This window comes from Leptodactylus fuscus, chromosome 5 (genome assembly GCF_031893055.1).
Source record: "Leptodactylus fuscus isolate aLepFus1 chromosome 5, aLepFus1.hap2, whole genome shotgun sequence".
Classification (NCBI taxonomy): Eukaryota; Metazoa; Chordata; class Amphibia; order Anura; family Leptodactylidae; genus Leptodactylus; species Leptodactylus fuscus.
In genome coordinates, this window is record NC_134269.1 from 160118305 (window position 1) to 160145705 (window position 27401).

The 27401-nt window shown below is 44.9% G+C and overlaps 1 protein-coding gene across 2 annotated transcripts in view; it reads right to left on the reverse strand.

Moving 5' to 3' along the window:
• Positions 1 to 27401, reverse strand: part of ANO4 (anoctamin 4) — a 153035-nt gene that overhangs the window by 105216 nt on the left and 20418 nt on the right. The window contains exon 1 of one of the 2 annotated variants that reach the window (XM_075274617.1): positions 9599 to 10043. The exons of the other annotated variant lie outside the window; for it this stretch is intronic. The gene's annotated coding sequence lies outside the window, so the exon portion shown is untranslated. Of the gene's footprint in view, positions 1 to 9598; positions 10044 to 27401 lie in introns of those variants that run through there. 2 annotated transcript variants of the gene reach the window in all.

Below are 27401 nucleotides of genomic sequence, written 5' to 3' on the forward strand. Positions count from 1 at the left end.
TACTGGTAGCTTATATAAATTGAAGACTTTTCTTAAATATACTGCTTTGTTTGCCTGCTATGTGAACATTTTCCTCCCATTGTTTACACAGCGTTGCTATAACCATGGGCCTGTGTGCTAGGACAAGTGACATCCCTTACTGCTCTTCTGGCAAGACAATCAGTTCGGCTAATTGCAGTTGCTGAGAATTTGGAGTCTATCTCTTAATATAAACACACAGATAACACTCTGTCTGTTCTGTACAAGTAACTGCATAATATATGACCTTCAGAAGTGTTGTGAAATTACTCAGGCCCATTCAACAAGGTGGGGAGGAGAAATAAAGGAAGTGAGAAGAAGAGACTGTAGGCAGACTGCTGAAACACTGAGATGGGAAAATCCCTTTAACACTCACACAGTTACATTAAAAGAAAAATGTAAAGTTATAGCTTTCAGAATACAACAATGGAAAAAGAAAAAAAAAACTCTAGCATCCTAAAGGCTAAAACTTGCTACAATTCAAAGGCCCCACAGCAAAAAAAAACAAAACACTGCAGGAAAAAACGCAGCAGCAACGCATCACATTCTATGGATAGGGGATAAGTGTCAATAATACCCAAGCCCCTTTACATATTTTGTATTCCATTGGTTTGGCTAATTACCTTTATTTAAGGAACTTCATGATCTACAATTCCTTATAGATGTCCTGTCACCAAGTAGAAAATACTAAATAAGATACAGTATTTGATTTTTATTTTCCGTTCCACTAAACTATCTGATGTTTTTCTTTGTAAAATCCATTAACCTATTCAAAAGCTTTGGCCCCTGGAAGTTATGTGTAAGCTCGCTCTGATTCTCAATGTGGGAGGAAACCTTTGACTTTCTCGCAGAAAGAGTCACCACCCACTTAGAGATTCGGAGCTATGACCTTCCAGGACCTGTTGTAACATGGACGGGACGAGAAGAAGATCCATGTAGTATGGAATGGGGCAAGATGAGAGATCAGAATTTCTATGATGCCATGTAAACACTGGTCTTAATAACCCCCTCCCCATGTGTGGTACATTCTCAACAAAGGCTCTGACAAATGCACAACAAAATAAAAAATACCACTAATTCTAGCATAGCATAGTAGGTTTGGACCGTGTCCCCACTACACTGGTTTGACTTTGCATTACTCCTGAGGAAGCTAAGTGAGCCCCTTGTATGGAGATCTGGACTTTGCTACAGGGAAACACCAGGTCAAGTCCCAGCGTTAGTGACAGTAGACTCACTCAGTTCAAGAGATGCTGGAACGTGGCACTGAGGGGTCAAGCAGATATGTGGTCAAGGGACCATACAAGGTTAGGGTTGGCAGAGTTCAAGCAGAAAAGAAATCAGGAAATAGGTCAGGGCAGGTGGCACAGGTTTGGAGTCAGATCAATTTAGGAAGAAGAGGAGAAGAAGATGTCTTAAGTATCCCAAAGACAATGCAAGCGCCAGACAGAGAACCAGTGCACACTACGGAAAGGTGCAGCAGCAGAAGGAAGAAGGAGGGGAAGGCTGCAAGATAGCCAGGGCAGAATACAATATGGGGAGTTAGCATTGCAGTGGCCATGAACCAGAAGAGCAGAGATGCTGGTGATCATGGAGAGCCATCATTAGAGATAGAACTACTGGTTGCATTTATGCGCTATCCTCGCCATAGTATACAGTATATGTAAAGACAAGGGATTACTTAAAGGGAGTTTATCTTTGGGAAAAGTGGTTTTGAGCTAAACACATGTCTGAATAGCCTTTAAAAAGTATGTTCTACTACCTTTACTTTTTATGGTGTCCCGTCGTTTCTTTTCATTTCTTTACTCTAATTAACCCCACAAAGCACCCTGAGTGTTCCCCATGGCCTATGAGCACCCCCACGTCATACCTTTACTACCGCCCCTCCACTGTTTGTGCTCCGTCTTTCCTCCTCCTCCCCGGATATTGTGCTGCGCTGTTCGAGTTTAAATCTCAGTTCTCCAGAGAATTATGCCAAATTGGCCGCTCGGACATGTGGTACTGCAGGTCCTATACCATACCTGTTCCTTTGACCTTCAGATTTTCTCACCAGCTCATATGTAGCCATTCATTCTGTATCTCTACACAAGGCTGTATGCATGGACACTAAAGGAAATGACTAAGATATTCTGGCATGATAACTTGCATAAGAATCAGTACTGCAAAACAGCATCCCATTGACATCAATGGGTTCCTTTTAATGCACGTAACACATTGAAATCAATGGGTTAAGAAGCCTCCCATTGATTTCAATTTGTTCCGGACATTAAAAGGAATCCATTAAAGTAAATGAGATTCAGTTTTGCAGCGCTGATTCTTACACGAGTTATCGTGCCAGAATCAGCGCCGCGTTACACCGTGTGAATGCCCCCTAAGGGTAAGTTCACACGGCATCCAGCCGCACACTTCGCTCCGGATTAGGCCCAATGAATGGGCCTAGTCCGGAGGGTGGAGTTTCTTCAGGCCGAATCTCACTTCTTTTTTTCGGGAGCCGGATAAACCTCCTGAGCAGCTCCCATTGATTCCAATGGGAGCCGTCTTTTTGGTCAGGGTTTTGAGGCGATTACAGCCTCAAAACCCTGATCAAAAAACTCTGTGTGAACTTACCCTCACACTTTACTGACTGACATAAGATGTTGGACATTCACAAAAAGCACAATCTGTCTTATTTACGAAAACAAAAGATTTAAGAATTTTGAGCCTCTTAAATAACTCGCAACCATTTCCTTCCAACTTTTTTTTACGGGTGGTTTCACATACAGTGTTTTGTGTGAGTTTTTCAGGCATTTTTGAGCCAAAGCCGAAAGTCAACTGAAAAGGACTGGGAAATATAAAGGAGGTATTTTTACTGCTTTTGTTGGATCCACTTCTGACTTTGACTTGAAAAAGGAGAAAAAAAAAACAATTTTTTACTAAAATAAAACATTGTGTGTGAACCATCCAAAATGGGCAATTGCAGAAGCCAATAGTAACAAGTAAAAAACAGAAACATTTCGGTGAAGCTCCCTCGGAGCCTCGCCCCGGTCATGTCACTCTCTACTCATATAGTAATAAAGTCATACCAGCGCCAGCCTTCTTCTCAGCACCGTTCACACTCCAGCTGTTGCTGTAATATAGTTTTCACTGGAAAGCGCTATGGTGTGAAATGAGATTCAGGTTCTGCTAGTCCGATGCAAGATGTCCATTTGTTGTTTAAAGCTAAAAATCATCTAAACAATCCTTGTTGAACGGTCATAGAAAGGTTTATGTCGAGACGACTCATCCTTCAAAAGATCAGATGAGTAAAAGACATCATTACTAGAGGTGAGCGAACAGTGAAATGTTCGAAGTTCGATTTGAGTAGCCACTCAATACTCGACTGTTTGATCGAACATCAAACCCCATTATAGTCTATGGGAATAAATACTCGTTTAGGGGGAAACCACTATTCGACTCAGGAGGGTTACCAAGTCCATTATGACACCCCAGGAAATGATGCCAACACCCTGGAATGCAACTGGGACAGCAGGGGAAGCATGTCTGGGGGCATCTAACAAGCCCAAGTCACTGTATTATGTCGGGATCCCTGTCAGCTTGCGATATGTGCAAGCTGACTTTTTCCCATAGGAATGCATTGACCAGCGTTGATTGGTCGAATGCCATAGAGAGTACAGCATTCGGTCAATCAACGCTGGTTCTGCCGGAGGCTCGTCTGTGAGGAGGCGGAGTCTAATATCGGACCAGAATGAAGACTGCTGTAGACCGATCTTAGACTCCGCCTCCTCCGGCAGAACCAGCGTTGATTGGACGAATGCTGTACTCTCTATGGCATTCGGCCAATCAACGCTGGTCAATGCATTCCTATGCCGAGATGTAGCAGTGCTGGCCGTGCGCTCAGCTCGGCTATTCCAGAGATGAGCCGAGCTGAGTGCACGGCCAGCACTGCTTCACCGGAGATGAAGCAGAGCTGGCCGTGTGCTCAGGATCCTGCACACTGCAGGATCTTTTACAGTAGTTCACAAATGATCAAACTGACAGGGATCCCGACCAGATAGAGCCCCAGTCTAATTAGCATATGAATAAAAACGGACTTATTCAGAAACCACTGAGGCAATCTACATACTAAAGGTAAGTGTGAAATAGACTGTCTAAAGGCTATGCAAGTATAGGAAGAGGACCAGATTACAAAGAGGATCACCGCGCTCAGTTGATGGATAATAAGAAGACTTTTATTCCGGTAAAAGAAACACAACGCGTTTCGGGCATCAGTGCCCTTTCTCAAGTGTATGTACTGAGTTCATCTAGTCATTCATTTCCAGAGCACTTCAATATTTTCATCGAGAGACAGCAAAAATTTGGCTGCAGAAAACAGGCTTTTGTTGATGACACGATACAGCATGTCTCGAGATAATGGATTTCTTTTCCCCTCTCATTGGTCCCCAGTCTCTCTCGATTCCTTCATGTCGTAGCTGATATGTACTGTTGCCATTAGTACATCAAGTACAGTCTCTCCATCAAGGGCAGAACCCCCTTCTCTAAGTGGTTCAAAAACCCAAACAAATGGTTGTATACACAACTATCTAAGGTAAGAGGCCATCTTACCTTACTATTAATATCTCAAATTCTCGCACAGTGCTTCACCATATGCAGCTCGGTGCTGTTTTTTGTTTTTTGTCTTATAAAGGCTATGCAAGGATGTGATTAGTTAAAAATGACTTTTCCTAGTGATAGAGCCCCTTTAAATCCACTGTTCGTACAAATTGGAGGTCACCTGAATTAGCCAGTCAATTACTTTTTCCGATTTTTTTTCCATGCCTCCGTTGTTGTAGTTCCTGTCCCACCTCCCCTGCGCAGTTATTGGTGCAAAAAAAGCGCCAGGTAAGGTGGGAGGGGAATCGAATTTTTAGTGAGTTTGCCACCTGGTGTTCGACTCGAATCGAACATCTCGAACAGCCTGATATCCGATCGAACATATACTTGATCGAACGCTGTTCGCTCATCTCTAATCATCGTTTCAAATTTTTTCATCATTCCACGAGGTGACTTTTTTCTGCGGAGTTTTCTCCCCCTTGTTCACCAACATTGTGTCTCTTTACGTGTTCGCCATTGCAGTGGTGATAAATTATAGTATATATTTGTCTCCTGACTTCATTGTTGCTCTGTTGCTTTCATTGTATGTTAGTGTAATATTTGTCTTTATTAATATTGTATATTTGTATATTTTTTGTTCTATTTTCTAATTTATTGCACTTATGTAGATTTGCTGAGGTTTTTTTATGCTATTGAGGTAATTGTTGTGCTGTTTTTAACCCCTTACAGCCCCAGTCATTTGTCAGTGTTCATATTTTACCCCCCTCCTACCAAATGCCATAACTTTTTTACTTTTCCATTCACAGAGCCATATGAGGCCTTAATTTTTGTGGGACAAATTGTGCTTTATAATGGTATCATTTAATATGTCATTCAATGTACTGGGAAGTTGGAAAAAAATCAGAATGAGGTCGAATCAGAGAATGAACCGACCTAATCGGGAGTGAGTCTCATGGCTGTCTCATCTGGAATCACTTCTTTTTCCCGCTAGTGGAAAAAAATCGCTAGTGGGAAAAAAAGTGAGTGGCTGCCATTCAAATTAATTAGAGCCTTTTTTGCAGGCAGATTTTGTGGCGGATTCCACCGCAGCGTATGCGGCGCAACACCTCCCTCCCGACTAGGTACATTCATTTGGGCTTAATCTGGCATCCAGTCACGGCTAGCCATTTTTGGACCGGATTCTGAAGCGGCCTCCATCCCAAAATCCGGTCAAAAAATCTCTGTGTGTACCCAGCCTAAGGCGACATGACCTATCTTCAGGCGGATTCTGCTTTGAAAAACCCTGTAAAATCAATGTCAGGTGAAAGAAAAGTAATTCTTTTTTGTCATGATATTTGACGTGTTTTTTTGGATGCGGTTTCATAAGTGTTTTTTAAAGGGAGGTTTCCAGGTCCATACAGTGTGCTGGAGCAAACAAACTTGGCAAAATCCATGATGAAAACCGCAACAAAAAACTTGACGGTTTGTATAATGTTAAAAACAATTGCCTTAAAAAAAAAACCTTATTCCTGGGGCAGATTTTTTTCAGCTTGCAAATACTCTGTGTGAACAAGAGTTTTTTTTAACTGATTTATTAAGAGTGCATGAATGTCCACTGTTTAGATTGCTTATCCAATAGACTGCATTGCAGTCTATGGGAGATTCGCTACATAGTTATTGACTATAGACCAGCCTCAACATACCTCCCATAACAGCAAGGGTATAGATGCAGTGGGGAAGCAATTTAGAGGCTCCTGGGGGATTTGGGGGCTGTATAATAAAGCAATGTCTGCGATCAGAGTCAACACAGAGTGTGTAATATAGCGGAGACCTGGTGGCTCTAAAGCAGAGCACCTGCCATCTTTAAAGGGGTATTCCCATGTACATAATCATACCTATACTTGTAGATAATTAAAAGTTAAACATTTTTGCAAATATAAGAAATTAAAAACTCTGTAAAGTTTTAAAGATTTTCTCTAACTTTCTTAGTGGTGACAGTCTGTTGTCTTGATTGGTTGCCAATGGTTACGACCACTAATGCAGAAACTTTCTATGGTCTGGGACTTGTCAGGAACCCAGCTATGACTTTCTTATTGTAGCTGGGTTATCAGGCAGGGACACTACATGTATCAGAAGATATCCCGGCCACAATAAAGAAATCATAGCTGATTTTCTTGACCTTAGAACGGTTCTGCATTCATGGTCGTATCCATCGGCAACCGATCAAGACAACAGACTGTGACCACAAGATATTTAGAGAAAATCTTTAAAACTCTGCAAAATGTTTAATTACTTATATTTGCAAAAATGTTAAACTTTTCATTATCTACATATTTTAAAATAATTATGTACATGGGAATACCCCTTTAAGGACCAGGCACCCACTGTACTATAGTTATGTTGGGAAATGGCTAAAGCATATTTAGTTGCTATAATCACAATACATAGCCCATTACAATGAACAACAACATACTTTGGCAGATTTGGAGAATAACAACTTTGAAGTCATATGTAAATGAGATAGGTGGTGCACTGGGGGCGGGCCTTCAGTTCCCTTGAGTATTGTTCTTCCTGCTCAGAAGGATAGATATTGTAATAGCAGTGAGAGACTCAACTCTTACTACATAGGGTTGTGTAGACAGAAGATGATAGGGGACTCCCGGATGATAGTGCTCCAGGGAGCTGAAGGCCCGCCCCCAGTGCACCAACTGCCACATTTGCATAACACTTCAAAGTTATTTTTCTACTAATCTATAAAAGTGATGTATAGAACACAGGTATGTTGTTTATCACTGTAATGTGATAGACTCCCTTGCCATATGTACAATAATTTCTATTGACATTTATAGTGTCTCAAATAAAATACAACACCTATATCTGTAAAGGGATTTTTCCATGACTGACTTATCCACTGGATATGAGCTACATGACTGGGGGAATCTCCAGCTATCCCAACAATGGAGGTACCTATTGCAAGAGGACAAGTACCCATATATACATGATAAATAGCCAAAAACTGTGAGAGATAAGGTAAACAATGAAGCGAATGTACTTGACGGTTTTCCATATATTGATAGACTTGAACCTATACAAACTAGTTCAGTAGTTAATTAGTAATATAGAGTATTTATAATAACTAGATAAAACTAATTTATGCAGAGCTAAATCTTCTATAATCCTAATATCACCCAAACAAAGCATTTTACAAATAATAACCACTAATATTAAAACTGTATCCAAAAAGTCATTAGTCAATTGTTTTTCTAAGGGTATATTCCACTTATAACACTTATCTCCTATCTTCAGTGTCTGATTGATACCTGGAGGAGGGGGGTTGGTGTCTGATAATAATGGGTGTCCTAAAATGTCTCATATGAAGGGAGAGGTGATCTCTATCAGTTCAATAGAAGTTAATGGATGGATGGGTAGATGAATATGTAAACCATCACTCCATTCACACGGGGCACTCAGGGAACCCTACTGTCATGATAGGGAGTCTAACTAATCAGACACATCCTCTATTCTATGGAAAGGGGATAAGTATTATTACTCGGAAAATCAATTTATATTTGCCTAAAGATGAGCCCAATCAGACTCATTTCTGGTTCCCCCAATGCTTGTGTAGTTGTTCACTGAAGGAAGTATATTTTCACTTCACAATGCCTGGACCCGAGATCTGGAGCAAGTGCACTAAGGCCAAGGTCTACTGCTTCATCTTCAGTGAGCCGCTGTCCAGGTACTGGGACTACTAGGGTCTGGGTAAACATAAAAGTTTGTATTCATTATGGCCATGGACAGTGTTAGGATAGGGCTAAATGGGGTACTACCTTATTCAACTGGTTTATAAGGACATGTGAGTGGTTGAAAGTCCCAAATAAACCTGACAGCTTCTATTTAAAGGTTTTCTTCAATTGTGGCCATGGACAATATTAGGATAAGGCTATTTGGAACACTAAACCACTATAAGGACCTGTGGGTGGTTTAGTGTCCCATAAGGACCTGATAGGATCTCTTTAAATACTTCTCTTACCTCTCTGTTTTTCCAAAAATTATAACTACTAATGGCAGTTATTGCAGCTCCTATAGGGGTTGTCAATGGAGTTTCCCTTACTCTGAGTCTTAAATGATAAATCTCTCTACCTTTAGAGCAATTTTAGAGATTGAGATGTGCTCATATCCTTAAGAAAACTGCCATTCAGCAATTTTTTTTTTGCTCCGTGACATCCATTAATGATGGAAACCTTCATTTCACACTTGCTGTGTTTTTGTGAAGTAAGCATAAATAAAAGATTTTTTTTCTTTAAACCAATCTCTATTACATTGACTAGACATAGAATGAACAAACAGGAGGACATCGGTACTAGTCTAAGTTCCCTCATGTCTCCAGTAAACTGCAATGATGTAATCTGCTAGGTCTGCGTCACATGAAAACAATTCCATGTGTGTAAGCGACTACTGAGTAATGCCATGAAATAGTCCCATAGACCTGGGTGTATACAGGTCACCTGGCTGCTGAATACATCTCATGAGTGTGATTTACTATGATGTTATAGCACATTTACTGCAGCTCTGTTACATTACATCACTGGATACTCAGTGACACTGGGAATGAAAGTCAATGGTTAATATTATTACAAATTGTTACTATACTAAATATAAACTCACAGAAGTGATACGTGATTGTGAACACATAGCACATATATGCTCACATACGTAATGAATACACATTTATAACATATACGTTTGACGCACAGATCAATGACAATCCCTTAATAAACCCACATGGAGTACTTTATTAACTACACTATGATGTCCTTTATTAATGTATGTTACAATAAACACACAGAGCTAAATCTGTGGTCTGTGACGGACATCATATAAGGGATTCTCTATACATTGGAGAAAAATCTTCTAAACCTACATGACAATACATTTCCCTCCAGAGCTAATGAATGAAGGTCAAAGAAACAAGGAGGGGAGAGAAATAATGTACTGCAGCAAAGCTAAGCCCATATCCTAGCATAGCAGCACTCACCATAGGAGCAGAGGATCTACACACAGGCACACAGGACTTCTCTCCTCTAGTTCTCCTGGACAAATCGCATCTGCAGTCATGTCATAAGCATCCAGGGTGACTTGGCACACACAGGCTGGAAATCTTTACTGAAGTGACTACCTGCAATACTTTGCTGATACCACAGCCTCCAGCTACAGCATGGAGTAGAAGGAGCTATAATAAGGGATCATTATATAGAATGAGCAAGAATGGGATTGAGGAATCCTCATCCATGTGGCTGAGCTACTCTGTAAGATACCATCAGTATTCTTAGTCAGTCCCTGGAAACATCCAATCAAGAAGAAGTGAGCAGTGTCAGCATGACGCTGGACCAGAAAAAAACCCAGTGACTGCAGAGCATCAAAGCTGCTTTACCTTGCACTGCCTCAATAGGAACACAGGCTTCTTCCCTGTGCACAGCCTTCCTGGCACTACATCAATGTCATCAGCTCCTGCATTGTCATCACAAGTCTCTGGCTGGAGCTATCCCAGCACCCAGCCAATACATGCATCACAGTGTAGGATGAGTGCACGGGTCACAGATGCTTAACCCTTGTTCTACGCCACACTGAAGGCTGCAGAGACTGCAATGCCTCAGTCTATAAGGTACAGTAACATGTGTGACCTCTGCTGTCCATGCATAACAGCCTGAAAGATGCTCAGATCCCGTCTCACTTCTGAAACAGGTACATAAAATTATTCTGCTCTGATAGCTCACCTAAATACTTCAAGAACAAAATGTACCGCTACTGAATCTAGGTCAGTATATAAATATTAACTCAGGTGCAGTAAACAATTCACTTGGAATACTTGATATAACTGGTATAAGGTAATAGTGGGATCTGTCCATGAACTCATATCTATTGGGGTCTCTGGATCCCTCTTCTATCCCATGTTCCTTCCTGTTGGCAGATGAAAGTGGAAAGAACAATCCAGCTTGTTTGTCTACAGCAGTTTATTCCGTTCTCCACATTGAAATAAACATGCATGAATGGTCAAATGTGTTTACTGTATATTGGAGTCGGGAGAAACAGCTGCTGGCCAAAAAAAGTTTTCACTCAACACATATCTTAGTTCCCTTTAGGGGCAAAATGCTATTTGTTATTTCAGCAGACAAATTGATATTAATAAGGGTTTGCTCCTAATCTCCAAACCTTGCTGCTTCTGCTGCCTCTAATCACTGCTGTAAACCAGATTCTGCATTGTCTGGTGATCAGGACCAGCCTCACATCACCCGGCTGCTCTGGCAGTCAATAACGTTTAGACAAATGCTGTCTTCATCAGTCAGCGCCGCACCTCTAATGAGGCAAGGTGAGGCAACAGCCTCAGGTGGCGCTCTGGAAGGGGTGGCAACCACAGCAAATTTTATTTATTTTTTTTTACTTTTTTCCCCTAAACTAGCGCAGGAGAATGGCCGCTCTTAAAATATCCAGAGTGTCCCCTCTCCTGCACTGGTTTAGACCTCTGCGTGCGATCTCAGTGCAGGCGGCGTCATCACACTGCCTACTTTGAGACGCAGACGTCTTACCTTACTGCCAGGTGAAGAGGAGGCGGCAGTGGGAGAGGCGGAGAGGTCGGTAAGTAAAATAACTTTTTTTTGTTATATAATAGGCCGCTACCTGCTGGGGTATCCCCAGCAGGTAGCGGCCTATTTACCTACCTCCCCTGGCCTGCTCACTGTCGCCCCCCGCTTCCCCTTCTACAATAGGCCGGGCGGCAGTGAGCAGGCTCGGGATCAGGCTGCGATCCCACTACCGCTATTACTATACTCAGGGATCTTTTCAGACCCCCGAGTATAATAATCGGAGGCCAAGAGGAGGCTAGGGAACATAATAAACAGTGTTACTCACCTCTCCGGGATCCAATGTTAATCCAAGCAGGCTTTGGGCCTTTATGGTAATGTCCCAGACGTCACGTGATCTGGGATATTACCATATAGGCCCAAAGAATGTGCTAGCAGTACCATATAGGCCCAAAGCCTGTGCTAGTAGTAATAGCCTGTTACTGCTAGCACAGGTTTTTGGCCTGTATGGCAACAGGCTGTTACTGCTAGCACAGGCTTTGGGCCTGTATGGTACTGCCAGCACAGGCTTTGGGCCTATATGATAATATCCCAGACCACATAAGTTATTATACAAGGCACTGACTTCATATAATGTTGTGGTATAAGAGATTTGTAGCATTCTTTCTATAACATTCTATTACTGGCACATACTATCTATCTGATCCTCCAGGAGTCTCAAGTGTGTAGCAAAATCAAGAGGATTAAAGCAGACAAGGCCGGAGGACCTGATGGGATAAGTTCTTAAAACGTGCAGAGACCAGCTGTGTGGTATTATTATGCACATGTACAATATGAGTCTAAAGCTGGGAGTGGTACCTCAACTGTGGAAAACATCTTGTGTGGTACCAGTACCAAAGAAACCCAACCTGATGGACTACAATGACTACCAACCCGTAGCACTGACATCCCACCTGATGAAGGTCCTAGAGAGACTGGTCCTGACACACCTACGCCCTCTAGAGTGCTGCGCTCTGGACCCCCTCCAGTTTGCCTATCAACCGGGCACTGGGGTGGATGACGCCATCATCCATCTTCTTCACAGAGCTCTCTCTTACCTGAAGAAACCCGGAAACACTGTGAAAATAATGTTCTTTGATTTCTCCAGTGCGTTCAACACTAGAGATGAGCGAACAGTGTTCTATCGAACACATGTTCGATCGGATATCAGGGTGTTCGCCATGTTCGAATCGAATCGAACACCGCGTGGTAAAGTGCGCCAAAATTCGATTCCCCTCCCACCTTCCCTGGCGCCTTTTTTGCACCAATAACAGCGCAGGGGAGGTGGGACAGGAACTACGACACCGGGGGCATTGAAAAAAATTGGAAAAAGTCATTGGCTGCCGAAATCAGGTGACCTCCATTTTAGACGAATAGTGGATTTCAAATCCGGGTCATATGAGAATGTGAACTTTGTGACTATGAGACAGGGATAGCTGTACAGGCAGGGATAGCTAGGGATAAACTTTATTTAGGGGGAATGTTATTAAAAATAACTTTTTGGGGCTCTATCGGGTGTGTAATTGTGATTTTTGTGAGATAAACTTTTTCCCATAGGGATGCATTGGCCAGCGCTGATTGGCCGAATTCCGTACTTTGGCCAATCAGCGCTGGCTCTGCTGGAGGAGGCGGAGTCTAAGATCGCTCCACACCAGTCTCCATTCTGGTCCGACCTTAGACTCCGCCTCCTCCAGCAGAGCCAGCGCTGATTGGCCGAATTCCGTACTCTGGCCAATCAGTGCTGGCCAATGCATTCTATTGGCGTGATGAAGCAGTGCTGAATGTGTGTGTTTAGCTCAACTACACCGGTGGAGTAGTTGAGCTAAGCACACAGATTCAGCTCTGCTTCAATCAGCGCTGGCCAATGCATTCTATTAGCTTGATGAAGCAGAGTGTGCACAAGGGTTCAAGCGCACCCTCGGCTCTGATGTAGCAGAGCCGAGGCTGCACAAGGGTTCAAGCCCACCCTCGGCTCTGATGTAGCAGAGCCGAGGGTGCACAAGGGTTCAAGTGCACCCTCGGCTCTGCTACATCAGAGCCGAGGGTGCGCTTGAACCCTTGTGCAGCCTCGGCTCTGTTACATCAGAGCCGAGGGTGCGCTTGAACCCTTGTGCACACTCTGCTTCATCAAGCTAATAGAATGCATTGGCCAGCGCTGATTGAAGCAGAGCTGAATCTGTGTGCTTAGCTCAACTACTCCACCGGTGTAGTTGAGCTAAACACACACATTCAGCACTGCTTCATCACGCCAATACAATGCATTAGCCAGTGCTGATTGGCCAGAGTACGGAATTCGGCCAATAAGCGCTGGCTCGGCTGGAGGAGGCGGAGTCTAAGGTCGGACCAGAATGGAGACTGGTGTGGAGCAATCTTAGACTCCGCCTCCTCCAGCAGAGCCAGTGCTGATTGGCCGAATTCCGTACTCTGGCCAATCAGCACTGGCTAATGCATTGTATTGGCGTGATGAAGCAGTGCTGAATGTGTGTGTTTAGCTCAACTACACCAGTGGAGTAGTTGAGCTAAGCACACAGATTCAGCTCTGCTTCAATCAGCGCTGGCCAATGCATTCTATTAGCTTGATGAAGCAGAGTGTGCACAAGGGTTCAAGCGCACCCTCGGCTCTGATGTAGCAGAGCCGAGGGTGCACAAAGGTTCAAGTGCACCCTCGGCTCTGCTACATCAGAGCCGAGGGTGCGCTTGAACCCTTGTGCACACTCTGCTTCATCAAGCTAATAGAATGCATTGGCCAGCGCTGATTGAAGCAGAGCTGAATCTGTGTGCTTAGCTCAACTACTCCACCGGTGTAGTTGAGCTAAACACACACATTCAGCACTGCTTCATCACGCCAATAGAATGCATTGGCCAGCACTGATTGGCCAGAGTACGGAATTCGTCCAATCAGCGCTGGCTCTGCTGGAGGAGGCGGAGTCTAAGGTCGGACCAGAATGGAGACTGGTGTGGAGCGATCTTAGACTCCGCCTCCTCCAGCAGAGCCAGCGCTGATTGGTCGAGTTCCGTACTCTGGCCAATCAGCGCTGGCCAATGCATTCTATTAGCCCGATGAAGTAGAGCTGAATGTGTGTGCTTAGCACACACATTCAGCTCTACTTCATCGGGCTAATAGAATGCATTGGCCAATCAGCGCTGGCCAATGCATTCTATTAGCGTGAACTGAGTTTGCACAGGGGTTCTAGTACACCCTCGGCTCTGCTACATCAGATTGCTACATCTGATGTAGCAGTGCCGAATGTGCATCAGATGTGTAGTTGAGCAGAACTGGCTCAGCACTGCTACGTCTCTGCATTCGCATAGGAATGCATTGGCCAGCCTTCGGCCAATCAGCGCTGGCTCTGCCGGAGGAGGCGGAGTCTAAGGTCGGACCTGAATGGAGACTGGTGTGGAGCGATCTTAGACTCCGCCTCCTCCAGCAGAGCCAGCGCTGATTGGTCGAGTTCCGTACTCTGGCCAATCAGCACTGGCCAATGCATTTCTATGGGGAAAAGTTAGCTTGCGAAAATCGCAAACTGACAGGGATTTCCATGAAATAAAGTGACTTTTATGCCCCCAGACATGCTTCCCCTGCTGTCCCAGTGTCATTCCAGGGTGTTGGTATCATTTCCTGGGGTGTCATAGTGGACTTGGTGACCCTCCAGACACGGATTTGGGTTTCCCCCTTAACGAGTATATGTTCCCCATAGACTATAATGGGGTTCGAAACCCGTTCGAACACTCGAACAGTGAGCGGCTGTTCGAATCGAATTTCGAACCTCGAACATTTTAGTGTTCGCTCATCTCTATTCAACACCATTCAGCCAGGGCTATTGAGGGAGAAGCTGAACCTTGGTGGTGTGGACCATCACCTGTCCAACTGGATCCTAGACTACCTGACAAACCGCCCTCAGTATGTGAGAGCCCAGGACTGTGTGTCTGACACTGTGATCTGTAGTACGGGGGCACCACAAGGTACAGTTCTTGCCCCATTTCTCTTCACACTGTACACTGCTGACTTTAGGCACAACTCATCCAGCTGTTACTTACAGAAGTACTCCGATGACTCTGCTATAGTAGGCCTTATCACTGATGACGACGATAGGGAATACAGAGGCTTAAACCGGGATTTTGTTGAATGGTGCCAGCAGAACCAGCTCAGGATTAATGCTGGGAAGACCAAGGAGATGGTGGTGGACTTTAGCAAACGGAGAAGTGCTCCGACCCCAGTGGAGATCCAAGGAACATGCATTGAGATAGTCAGGACCTATAAGTATCTGGGCGTGCTCCTCAATAATAAACTAGACTGGGCTGATCACCTGGAGGCGCTGCACAGAAAGGGTCACAGCAGACTCTACCTGCTCAGGAGGCTGAGGGCCTTCGGAGCCCAGGGGGCACTTCTTAGGGCCTTTTTCAACTCTGTGGTTGCTTCAGCCATATTTTTCGGTGTGGCCTGCTGGGAGAGCAGTATATCAACCAGGGACAGAAATAGACTTGACAGGCTGATCAGAAGGGCCATCTCTGTCCTGGGGAGCCCTCTGGACCCAGTACCGGTGGTGGTTGACAAAAGATCACTGTCAGTGGTGAGCTCCATGCGGGAGAACAAATTCAACCCCATGTATGAGACCTTAATGGCACTTAGCAGCACTGTAAGTGACCGTCTGCTTCACCCCAAGTGTGAGAAGGAGCGCTATCGCAAGTCTTTCCTTCCAACCATGATCAGGCTGTATAATCTACATCAGACCAAGTGAAGATCACTCCGCACAGAGAACTAATGATTATGATTATGAAGTCTTCTCTTCTCAGCTTCTCCCCACTGTGGGACTATTAAAGGATTATCTTATCTTATCTTACTATATTGATTCTACACTACCGGAGAACAGAATTATTACAATAGGATTGCACGGTCAAATATGCTTCTTCAATCTTCCCAAAGAGTAATGCTCTACATTTCTTATTATACTGCCTTTATTTAGATAAACATATGAAATCTCCAGTCTAGTTTGGTTTAAGGTTTTTTTCATAGCTTGGAACATTTTTCTTATAATACTGGAGGTAATATAATGTGAATGCCTCATATATACCTAACCCTAGTGCAGCCTACAACTCCTGTGATGGCTCTGGCATGCAAAGTCTTATCACACTACATTTATTCTACTCTAAGTCATCTCATAATACAAGTAATAAGTTTGTTTCTGTCAGCTTTGTGAGCAGTGTAAAGACTGGATCTTATACAATACACTGGAGATTCTGCACACAGCGCAAACAGATACTGTGGTTAATTTATATCAGAAAGGGGAGTTGTGTCGCCTTTAGGTTCCCTCCTCTCCTGCTACCTGGACCATCTCTGCTTCTATGCAGGTAGGTAAGTTGTTGACTTCTAGTAGTAGACTGGGGTGAGAGTCTATGTGGAGACAAGGAGCAAGAGGTCTCCATTGCTTCAGCAGGAGCCCATTGGTGCCCCGACTCTTCAGGTGCCTTTTGGCTTAGAGAGTTTGGGTTTGATTCAGGGCCTTCTCTTTTCTCTTTTGCTATAGATGCATCCTTGTGCAATTTTTTAGTGTGGCACGTCCCCAATTTTTTGGCACAATCTTGGGACTTCAAGAAAAAAGGGGAAGGTTTATAACTGCAGCTAGTCCTTCTAGCCCTTTAGATAGAGCATAAATTATATGTTCATTAGCATAGAGAAGCAAGGAGATTGTAGGGATCTAAGAGTTTCCAGAAGAGAATTTAAGGGATTTTCTAACATTCTAAAAAAAATTGCAGAGACGGCAGTATAACAAAAAATAAATAAATAAATAAAATAACAAACCACCACAAAATGGTGGCAAAGCAGGCACGTTCGGCGTATAGCGCAGTGTCAGATACCAGAAAGTCAGGAGAACATGAAGAGGGGCATAAATAGAAATATCTAAGGGGCGGTGAGAGGTTATGATGTTGGGGTGCTCGGAGTACATAGGGCTCTGTGCTCCATATGCGTAATCTGTATATCTGCAGTCTTAGGAGTGTTGTGAGATTCCATACAAGTAAATTAGTTTGCTCACTGTGGTTCTCTAGTAGCTGCTAGTTATGACTGCTATACAATTGGCATAGCAATTTCAGAGACACGCTACTCTGTCTATTCTCCTTTTCTTTCTTTTTTAATGGGGAAATTTTTGTTTGTTTGTTCCTTTGGGTATTGTAATCTGTATATCGCAATAAACGTATTTTTCCAGAAGTGGCAGGGAGAAGAAGAGAATGAAAGTTAGGAGTAGTGTCATTAGTTCAAAGGATGATTTTCTAATGATAGACTCCCTTTAAGGACATCTCAATTGCATTACTAAAGGGAAAAGCCAGGCAACAACATTATATACCAAACTATATGCAGCTCCATTCATTCTCAGCTACCTTCTCAGGTTCTGTGGGGGTCCCAGAAGTAGTCCAGAATATATCACTGTTAATTATTTATCCTGGAAATGTACACAGAAATTGACAACATTGTTCAAATAGGATACACACTATTTAGAGGAAAAATGGAAACAGTTGTCAATTTATTCATATATTTCCAGGAGGAATAATGGAGGAACAGAACAACAGATACTTCAGCATTGCCAAGATGTGCACTTTTCAACTGATGCCATTCAATGGGGCTCATCTGCATTTGGACACCCCTGTATTTTCTATTTAGGCACAGTAAGTAGCCATATATACACCACTGTGACAACGTGCCTGCGTTGAAACTTATGAAGGATGTCATATATAAGAATTACATTTAAAGGGAATGTGATAAATAAATCTGATCGTATACTAATGCCGGGATGTTACAGCCAGGGCTTGTAAAACCTTTTGAGACATGCCCATGTGTTATCTGACAGTTTTATTAGGAGGAAGAAAATGAAGTTATAGCGCTGCTGCCAGCGGTATTAGAGGTGGGGCTGTTATCATGGACACCTTCCTTCACTGACATCTCAGTTGACATGTGACGTGCCAAGTAGAACGTCAATCAATCCTTATTGAATGAATAGGAATGAAAAAACATTCCTATTTTATATGTTTGTAGAATATTATATTCTATAGAAATTATAAATCGCTACCCTATCATGACATGCAGCAACTAAACTTCAGCTGAATCCCTTCGGTTAGACAATAGTTCCCTCTAGTGGATTCTCTCTGCAAGAACAGGTAAAAAAATACATATGAGAAACCCGTCACTGCTATAACCGCTAGAGATGAGCGAACAGTGTTCTATCGAACACATGTTCGATCGGATATCAGGGTGTTCGCCATGTTCGAATCGAATCGAACACCACGTGGTAAAGTGCGCCAAAATTCGATTCCCCTCCCACCTTCCCTGGCGCCTTTTTTGCACCAATAACAGCGCAGGGGAGGTGGGACAGGAACTACGACACTGGGGGCATTGAAAAAAATTGGAAAAAGTCATTGGCTGCCGAAATCAGGTGACCTCCATTTTAGACGAATAGTGGATTTCAAATCCGGGTCATATGAGAATGTGAACTTTGTGACTATGAGACAGGGATAGCTGTACAGGCAGGGATAGCTAGGGATAACCTTTATTTAGGGGGGAATGTTATTAAAAATAACTTTTTGGGGCTCTATCGGGTGTGTAATTGTGATTTTTGTGAGATAAACTTTTTCCCATAGGGATGCATTGGCCAGCGCTGATTGGCCGAATTCCGTACTCTGGCCAATCAGTGCTGGCCAATGCATTCTATTAGCTTGATGAAGCAGAGTGTGCACAAGGGTTCAAGCGCACCCTCGGCTCTGATGTAGCAGAGCCGAGGCTGCACAAGGGTTCAAGCGCACCCTCGGCTCTGATGTAGGAGAGCCGAGGGTGCACTTGAACCCTTGTGCACCCTCAGCTCTGCTACATCAGAGCCGAGGGTGCGCTTGAACCCTTGTGCACACTCTGCTTCATCAAGCTAATAGAATGCATTGGCCAGCGCTGATTGGCCAATGTATTCTATTAGCCTGATGAAGTAGAGCTGAATGTGTGTGCTAAGCACACACATTCAGCTCTACTTCATCGGGCTAATAGAATGCATTGGCCAGCGCTGATTGGCCAGAGTATGGAACTCGACCAATCAGCGCTGGCTCTGCTGGAGGAGGCGGAGTCTAAGATCGCTCCACACCAGTCTCCATTCAGGTCCGACCTTAGACTCCGCCTCCTCCGGCAGAGCCAGCGCTGATTGGCCGAAGGCTGGCCAATGCATTCCTATGCGAATGCAGAGACTTAGCAGTGCTGAGTCAGTTTTGCTCAACTACACATCTGATGCACACTCGGCACTGCTACATCAGATGTAGCAATCTGATGTAGCAGAGCCGAGGGTGCACTAGAACCCCTGTGCAAACTCAGTTCACGCTAATAGAATGCATTGGCCAGCGCTGATTGGCCAATGCATTCTATTAGCCCGATGAAGTAGAGCTGAATGTGTGTGCTAAGCACACACATTCAGCACTGCTTCATCAAGCCAATACAATGCATTAGCCAGTGCTGATTGGCCAGAGTACGGAATTCGGCCAATCAGCGCTGGCTCTGCTGGAGGAGGCGGAGTCTAAGGTCGCTCCACACCAGTCTCCATTCAGGTCCGACCTTAGACTCCGCCTCCTCCGGCAGAGCCAGCGCTGATTGGCCGAAGGCTGGCCAATGCATTCCTATGCGAATGCATACTTAGCAGTGCTGAGTCAGTTTTGCTCAACTACACATCTGATGCACACTCGGCACTGCTACATCAGATGTAGCAATCTGATGTAGCAGAGCCGAGGGTGCACTAGAACCCCTGTGCAAACTCAGTTCACGCTAATAGAATGCATTGGCCAGCGCTGATTGGCCAATGCATTCTATTAGCCCGATGAAGTAGAGCTGAATGTGTGTGCTAAGCACACACATTCAGCACTGCTTCATCAAGCCAATACAATGCATTAGCCAGTGCTGATTGGCCAGAGTACGGAATTCGGCCAATCAGCGCTGGCTCTGCTGGAGGAGGCGGAGTCTAAGGTCGGACCTGAATGGAGACTGGTGTGGAGCGATCTTAGACTCCGCCTCCTCCAGCAGAGCCAGCGCTGATTGGTCGAGTTCCGTACTCTGGCCAATCAGCGCTGGCCAATGCATTCTATTAGCCCGATGAAGTAGAGCTGAATGTGTGTGCTTAGCACACACATTCAGCTCTACTTCATCAGGCTAATAGAATACATTGGCCAATCAGCGCTGGCCAATGCATTCTATTAGCTTGATGAAGCAGAGTGTGCACAAGGGTTCAAGCGCACCCTCGGCTCTGATGTAGCAGAGCTGAGGGTGCACAAGGGTTCAAGTGCACCCTCGGCTCTCCTACATCAGAGCCGAGGGTGCGCTTGAACCCTTGTGCACACTCTGCTTCATCAAGCTAATAGAATGCATTGGCCAGCACTGATTGGCCAGAGTACGGAATTCGGCCAATCAGCGCTGGCCAATGCATTCTATTAGCCCGATGAAGTAGAGCTGAATGTGTGTGCTAAGCACACACATTCAGCACTGCTTCATCACGCCAATACAATGCATTAGCCAGTGCTGATTGGCCAGAGTACGGAATTCGGCCAATCAGCGCTGGCTCTGCTGGAGGAGGCGGAGTCTAAGATCGCTCCACACCAGTCTCCATTCAGGTCCGACCTTAGACTCCTCCAGCAGAGCCAGCGCTGATTGGTCGAGTTCCGTACTCTGGCCAATCAGCGCTGGCCAATGCATTCTATTAGCCCGATGAAGTAGAGCTGAATGTGTGTGCTTAGCACACACATTCAGCTCTACTTCATCGGGCTAATAGAATGCATTGGCCAGCGCTGATTGGCCGAATTCCGTACTCTGGCCAATCAGCACTGGCTAATGCATTGTATTGGCTTGATGAAGCAGTGCTGAATGTGTGTGCTTAGCACACACATTCAGCTCTACTTCATCGGGCTAATAGAATGCATTGGCCAATCAGCGCTGGCCAATGCATTCTATTAGCGTGAACTGAGTTTGCACAGGGGTTCTAGTGCACCCTCGGCTCTGCTACATCAGATTGCTACATCTGATGTAGCAGTGCCGAGTGTGCATCAGATGTGTAGTTGAGCAAAACTGACTCAGCACTGCTAAGTCTGCATTCGCATAGGAATGCATTGGCCAGCCTTCGGCCAATCAGCGCTGGCTCTGCCGGAGGAGGCGGAGTCTAAGGTCGGACCTGAATGGAGACTGGTGTGGAGCGACCTTAGACTCCGCCTCCTCCAGCAGAGCCAGCGCTGATTGGCCGAATTCCGTACTCTGGCCAATCAGCACTGGCTAATGCATTGTATTGGCTTGATGAAGCAGTGCTGAATGTGTGTGCTTAGCACACACATTCAGCTCTACTTCATCGGGCTAATAGAATGCATTGGCCAGCGCTGATTGGCCGAATTCCGTACTCTGGCCAATCAGCACTGGCTAATGCATTGTATTGGCTTGATGAAGCAGTGCTGAATGTGTGTGCTTAGCACACACATTCAGCTCTACTTCATCGGGCTAATAGAATGCATTGGCCAATCAGCGCTGGCCAATGCATTCTATTAGCGTGAACTGAGTTTGCACAGGGGTTCTAGTGCACCCTCGGCTCTGCTACATCAGATTGCTACATCTGATGTAGCAGTGCCGAGTGTGCATCAGATGTGTAGTTGAGCAAAACTGACTCAGCACTGCTAAGTCTGCATTCGCATAGGAATGCATTGGCCAGCCTTCGGCCAATCAGCGCTGGCTCTGCCGGAGGAGGCGGAGTCTAAGGTCGGACCTGAATGGAGACTGGTGTGGAGCGACCTTAGACTCCGCCTCCTCCAGCAGAGCCAGCGCTGATTGGCCGAATTCCGTACTCTGGCCAATCAGCACTGGCTAATGCATTGTATTGGCTTGATGAAGCAGTGCTGAATGTGTGTGCTTAGCACACACATTCAGCTCTACTTCATCGGGCTAATAGAATGCATTGGCCAGCGCTGATTGGCCGAATTCCGTACTCTGGCCAATCAGCACTGGCTAATGCATTGTATTGGCTTGATGAAGCAGTGCTGAATGTGTGTGCTTAGCACACACATTCAGCTCTACTTCATCGGGCTAATAGAATGCATTGGCCAATCAGCGCTGGCCAATGCATTCTATTAGCGTGAACTGAGTTTGCACAGGGGTTCTAGTGCACCCTCGGCTCTGCTACATCAGATTGCTACATCTGATGTAGCAGTGCCGAGTGTGCATCAGATGTGTAGTTGAGCAAAACTGACTCAGCACTGCTAAGTCTGCATTCGCATAGGAATGCATTGGCCAGCCTTCGGCCAATCAGCGCTGGCTCTGCCGGAGGAGGCGGAGTCTAAGGTCGGACCTGAATGGAGACTGGTGTGGAGCGACCTTAGACTCCGCCTCCTCCAGCAGAGCCAGCGCTGATTGGCCGAATTCCGTACTCTGGCCAATCAGCACTGGCTAATGCATTGTATTGGCTTGATGAAGCAGTGCTGAATGTGTGTGCTTAGCACACACATTCAGCTCTACTTCATCGGGCTAATAGAATGCATTGGCCAGCGCTGATTGGCCGAATTCCGTACTCTGGCCAATCAGCACTGGCTAATGCATTGTATTGGCTTGATGAAGCAGTGCTGAATGTGTGTGCTTAGCACACACATTCAGCTCTACTTCATCGGGCTAATAGAATGCATTGGCCAATCAGCGCTGGCCAATGCATTCTATTAGCGTGAACTGAGTTTGCACAGGGGTTCTAGTGCACCCTCGGCTCTGCTACATCAGATTGCTACATCTGATGTAGCAGTGCCGAGTGTGCATCAGATGTGTAGTTGAGCAAAACTGACTCAGCACTGCTAAGTCTGCATTCGCATAGGAATGCATTGGCCAGCCTTCGGCCAATCAGCGCTGGCTCTGCCGGAGGAGGCGGAGTCTAAGGTCGGACCTGAATGGAGACTGGTGTGGAGCTATCTTAGACTCCGCCTCCTCCAGCAGAGCCAGCGCTGATTGGTCGAGTTCCGTACTCTGGCCAATCAGCACTGGCCAATGCATTTCTATGGGGAAAAGTTAGCTTGCGAAAATCGCAAACTGACAGGGATTTCCATGAAATAAAGTGACTTTTATGCCCCCAGACATGCTTCCCCTGCTGTCCCAGTGTCATTCCAGGGTGTTGGTATCATTTCCTGGGGTGTCATAGTGGACTTGGTGACCCTCCAGACACGAATTTGGGTTTCCCCCTTAACGAGTTTATGTTCCCCATAGACTATAATGGGGTTCGAAACCCATTCGAACACTCGAACAGTGAGCGGCTGTTCGAATCGAATTTCGAACCTCGAACATTTTAGTGTTCGCTCATCTCTAATAACCGCTATAGGATACAATTCATATAAACCATACTTTGGTGACCAATACACATTTATGTATGCATTGTGGCATTTTATTTCTGTGGTGTTCACCATACAGGATAAATAATGTTATTTTTGGAAATTGTGGAATTTATGGGTTTTGCTGTCCACTTGAAAAGTCGGACATCTTTACGAGCGGACAGTTAAGGACTGTAAAAGAACGCACCCGATGTCCATTTAAATGAATGCAAAATGTCACGGACACAGCTAGTGTCCGCTGCTAATGTCCGCACAAGATTTTGAATGGACATTAGCAGCGGACACTAGCTGTCGGACACTGACGGTAATGTGAACACCCCCTTAGCCTAAAGTGTTCAAATCACTGCTGGGTAACGTAACACTCTGCTGATGGATCACATCATGTGTTTGTAGAAATCTGCTTTTGTCATCCAAGGGATAGTGATGTATATTTCACTGACATAAAAAACTATTGTGAATTTTCTCTCTAAATTTTTCCTATTTCAATATTTTTTTTGGGAGGGTTTTCCATAAAACTGACACAAGTGCAGCATTCATAACTGAGGAGTGATATCTAGGACTAGGCAGAAAATGTCCTCAGTATCTGACGCAGGAATGAAATTCATGACTGCAAACAATATCATCTGCTGACAGTAATAAAAAACATCCCTATATGCTGACTGTAATAGAAAACCTCTGACACAGGAACAGTTGCAAACAGTAACAATTCCCAAAATTGTGTATAAACAAAAATATTTCTAGCAATTACCGCAATGGGATACATATGGCGTTCAATGGACACCTGCCAGCAAAGCCACTTTGTTAAACTTGCAATTTGTTAAATCTGCTTTCATTTTGGCTCTATTATATTCTTATAGTATTTGTCCTTCTGTCACAGCTTGTTGTACTCAAGTTAAAGCAATTGTGACTACATTCACACTGAGTTTTTTGGTGAGGATTTTAGTGCTGAATCTGTGTCAGAATCCACATGGCAAAAATGCCTCCCCATAGAGTTCTATGGGTTCTGCTAGTTTTTTTTTCCCGCTAGCAGATTTTTTCTGCTAGTGGAAAAAAAGCTTCCTTTAAGCTAAGGCGCCACGGGCCGTAATTGCAGCACTAAAGTGCTGCGGAAAGAACAGCTGCGTGAATGCATTGCGGTTCTTTCTGCAGTGCTTTTAAGAGAAAGTTCACAGAGTTTTCCTCTGCGGACTTTCTCTTGACATTATATCTATGGGAAAGCCGCCGGTGTTTCCGTAGATATAATTGACATGCTGTGATTTGCAAAGCCGCAGCGGCTTGCACTGTAAAACGCCATGATTTTTCCTGCAGCCTCTCCGCTGCGGGCAAATTACGGCGTTTACATCCCGTGGGGCATTTACATCCCTTAGGCGGATTTCGCAGTCAAGGTGGTGTAAAATCCATGTGGAATTGGCAAAAACCGCGTGCAAAAATCACTAGCAGTTTTTCATTGTCCATACACTGTGCTGGAGGAAAAAAAAATTTCCTAATTCCTGAAGCTGATTTTTTACTCGCCAAAAAACTCTGTGTGAATGGACTCTAAGGGCTAGTTCACACTGAGTAAAATGGTACGGATTTTGACGCGGGAAGCCGCGTCAGAATCCGGACTGAAATGCGCCTGCCATGCCAGTCACAGCTTTCCGCTTTGGATTAGGTCCAAATGAATGGTGTCGCGAGGTGGAATCTGCCTGAAGAAAGGGCAGCTCGTTTCTTTTTTCCGCGAGCGGGAACAAACCGCTTGTGGAAAAGGGAAATGTCCGGCTTCCATTGATTTCAATGGGAGGTGGTTTTTTGAGCCAGATTCCGCGTCAAAATCCGGCCTATTTGACTCCGTGTGAACTAGCCCTCAGACAAGGTTTACAGGCTATGGCAGCCACACACAGTCAGATTCCCATCAACCTGATCACACGCGGCCCCTGACGGCAGTATTACCAGTACAGCCAAAATGGCAACTTTGGCCACATGATTCAAAGGTGGATACCTCAGTATATCCACAAAATTGTGCAAGCATTGACCATTGACTATGTTGATATTTTTTCTGCTGTAGGAAATGCTACGGAAAAAAACTCCAGAAATGCATTGCGTTTTTTTTCCACAGCGTTTTCACAAAGTTTTCGTCTGCGGATTTTCTGCCCTTATTATACATCTACAGAAAATGCCAGCGTTTCCGTAGGTATAATTGACATGATACATTTTTGGAAACAGCTTTTCCACTGCAGATTGTTTTTGCAATGTGTGGATAGGATTTGCTAGAATTGCACCAACTATGGAGTTACTGTAAAATGCTGTTGTTTTTAATGTTTTCATCACAATATTCATTACCTTTTTTTTTTTTTACAGTGAATAGTGAATGTTTGCTACTGAACATTTGCATTTGTTTTGCTGTATACCCTTAAATATAATTTTGGTCTTGGAAAATAAATGTAACATTCAACTACAAGGCCCCAATCGTGGCATTACAGGGACACATGAGTGTAGCATATTTTTGCCGGTTTCCAATCAAGTTATATTTTGGATCATTTTCTTATATTTCTGCTATTCTTAGATGATATACACACCTTTATGATGTTTTTATTGCATGCTAACTGCAAATTGTTTCTGCAGACCTTTGAGTTTCCATGGTGACTGACTGCCAACAAGCCCCGTGTTTAGCCGGATCTTGCAGTCATACTCCTTTCCATCTGGCCATTTCTTCTTGTTAAATGCTAGCATGAATGCAAGCGAGAATGTAAGCAATAAGGATGGGAGGATGGAAGGGATTGTAAAAGGGGCGTGGAAGCCTTTCTTGAAATTAAAGGGGTTTTCCGGGCAGAAAATCTTTTTTTGTAAAGGTCTGTTAGTGCTAGTAATGGGTTAATAAGTACACCCATATACCTTTAGCAGTGTTTGGGGGTGATTTCTGAGTGTCTCTGGTTGCTGCTGGCATTCTCTGGCTTTGTTTACTTGGTGTTTGCTTCCTCTATGTAGCTCCTACACTAGTTCCCTCTCACTCAGCTCCCCCTCCTCTCTAACTTGTAACAAAACCCTCCATCTCACTAAACCTAGCTCCTCCCATTCTCACTGTCTCACTAAGCGTAGCCCCTCCCGCTCTCACTGACTAGCAATCCCGCCCATTGCTAGCCCATCCCACCGTCCCCCGTCTCTCTAGCTAACCTATTCCGCCCACTGCTAGAAGACAGGAAAACAGAGAGGAGCTGTCCTCAGACACAGGAAGGCTTGGTAAGTATTGATGGGGATAGGGAAGGGGGAAAAGTAAAGGTGACGTTGTTTCTGAAGCGGAGAAAGAACGTCACTGGATTATCAGAAAGTGTCTCTGGGGTGCTCACATGACCGCTCCAGGAATATGGGCAATTATAGATTTTTTTTAAAGAGGACCTTTCACCATTTTGCCCACAGGCAGTTCTATATACTGCCGGAAAGCTGACAGTGCGCTGAATTCAGCACACTGTCGGCTTTCCCGATGTGGGCCCAGTGTGAAGAGCTTACGGTCCGGTACCGTAGCTCTTCTATGGTCAGAAGGGCATTTCTGACAGTTAGCCAGAGACGTCCTTCACAGCACAGCCAATCGCGCTGTGCTGTGAGAGCCGGAAGGAACGCCCCCTCCCTCCCTGATAATGCTCGTCTATGGACGAGTACTGCAAGCAGAGGGAGGGGGGGCGTTCCTCCCGGCTCTCACAGCACAGCGCGATTGGCTGTGCTGTGAAGAAGGACGTCTCTGGCTAACTGTCAGAAACGTCCTTCTGACCATAGAAGAGCTACGGTACCGGACCGTAAGCTCTTCACACCGGGCCCACATCGGGAAAGCCGACAGTGCGCTGAACTCAGCGCACTGTCAGCTTTCCGGCAGTATATAACACTGCCTGTGGGCAA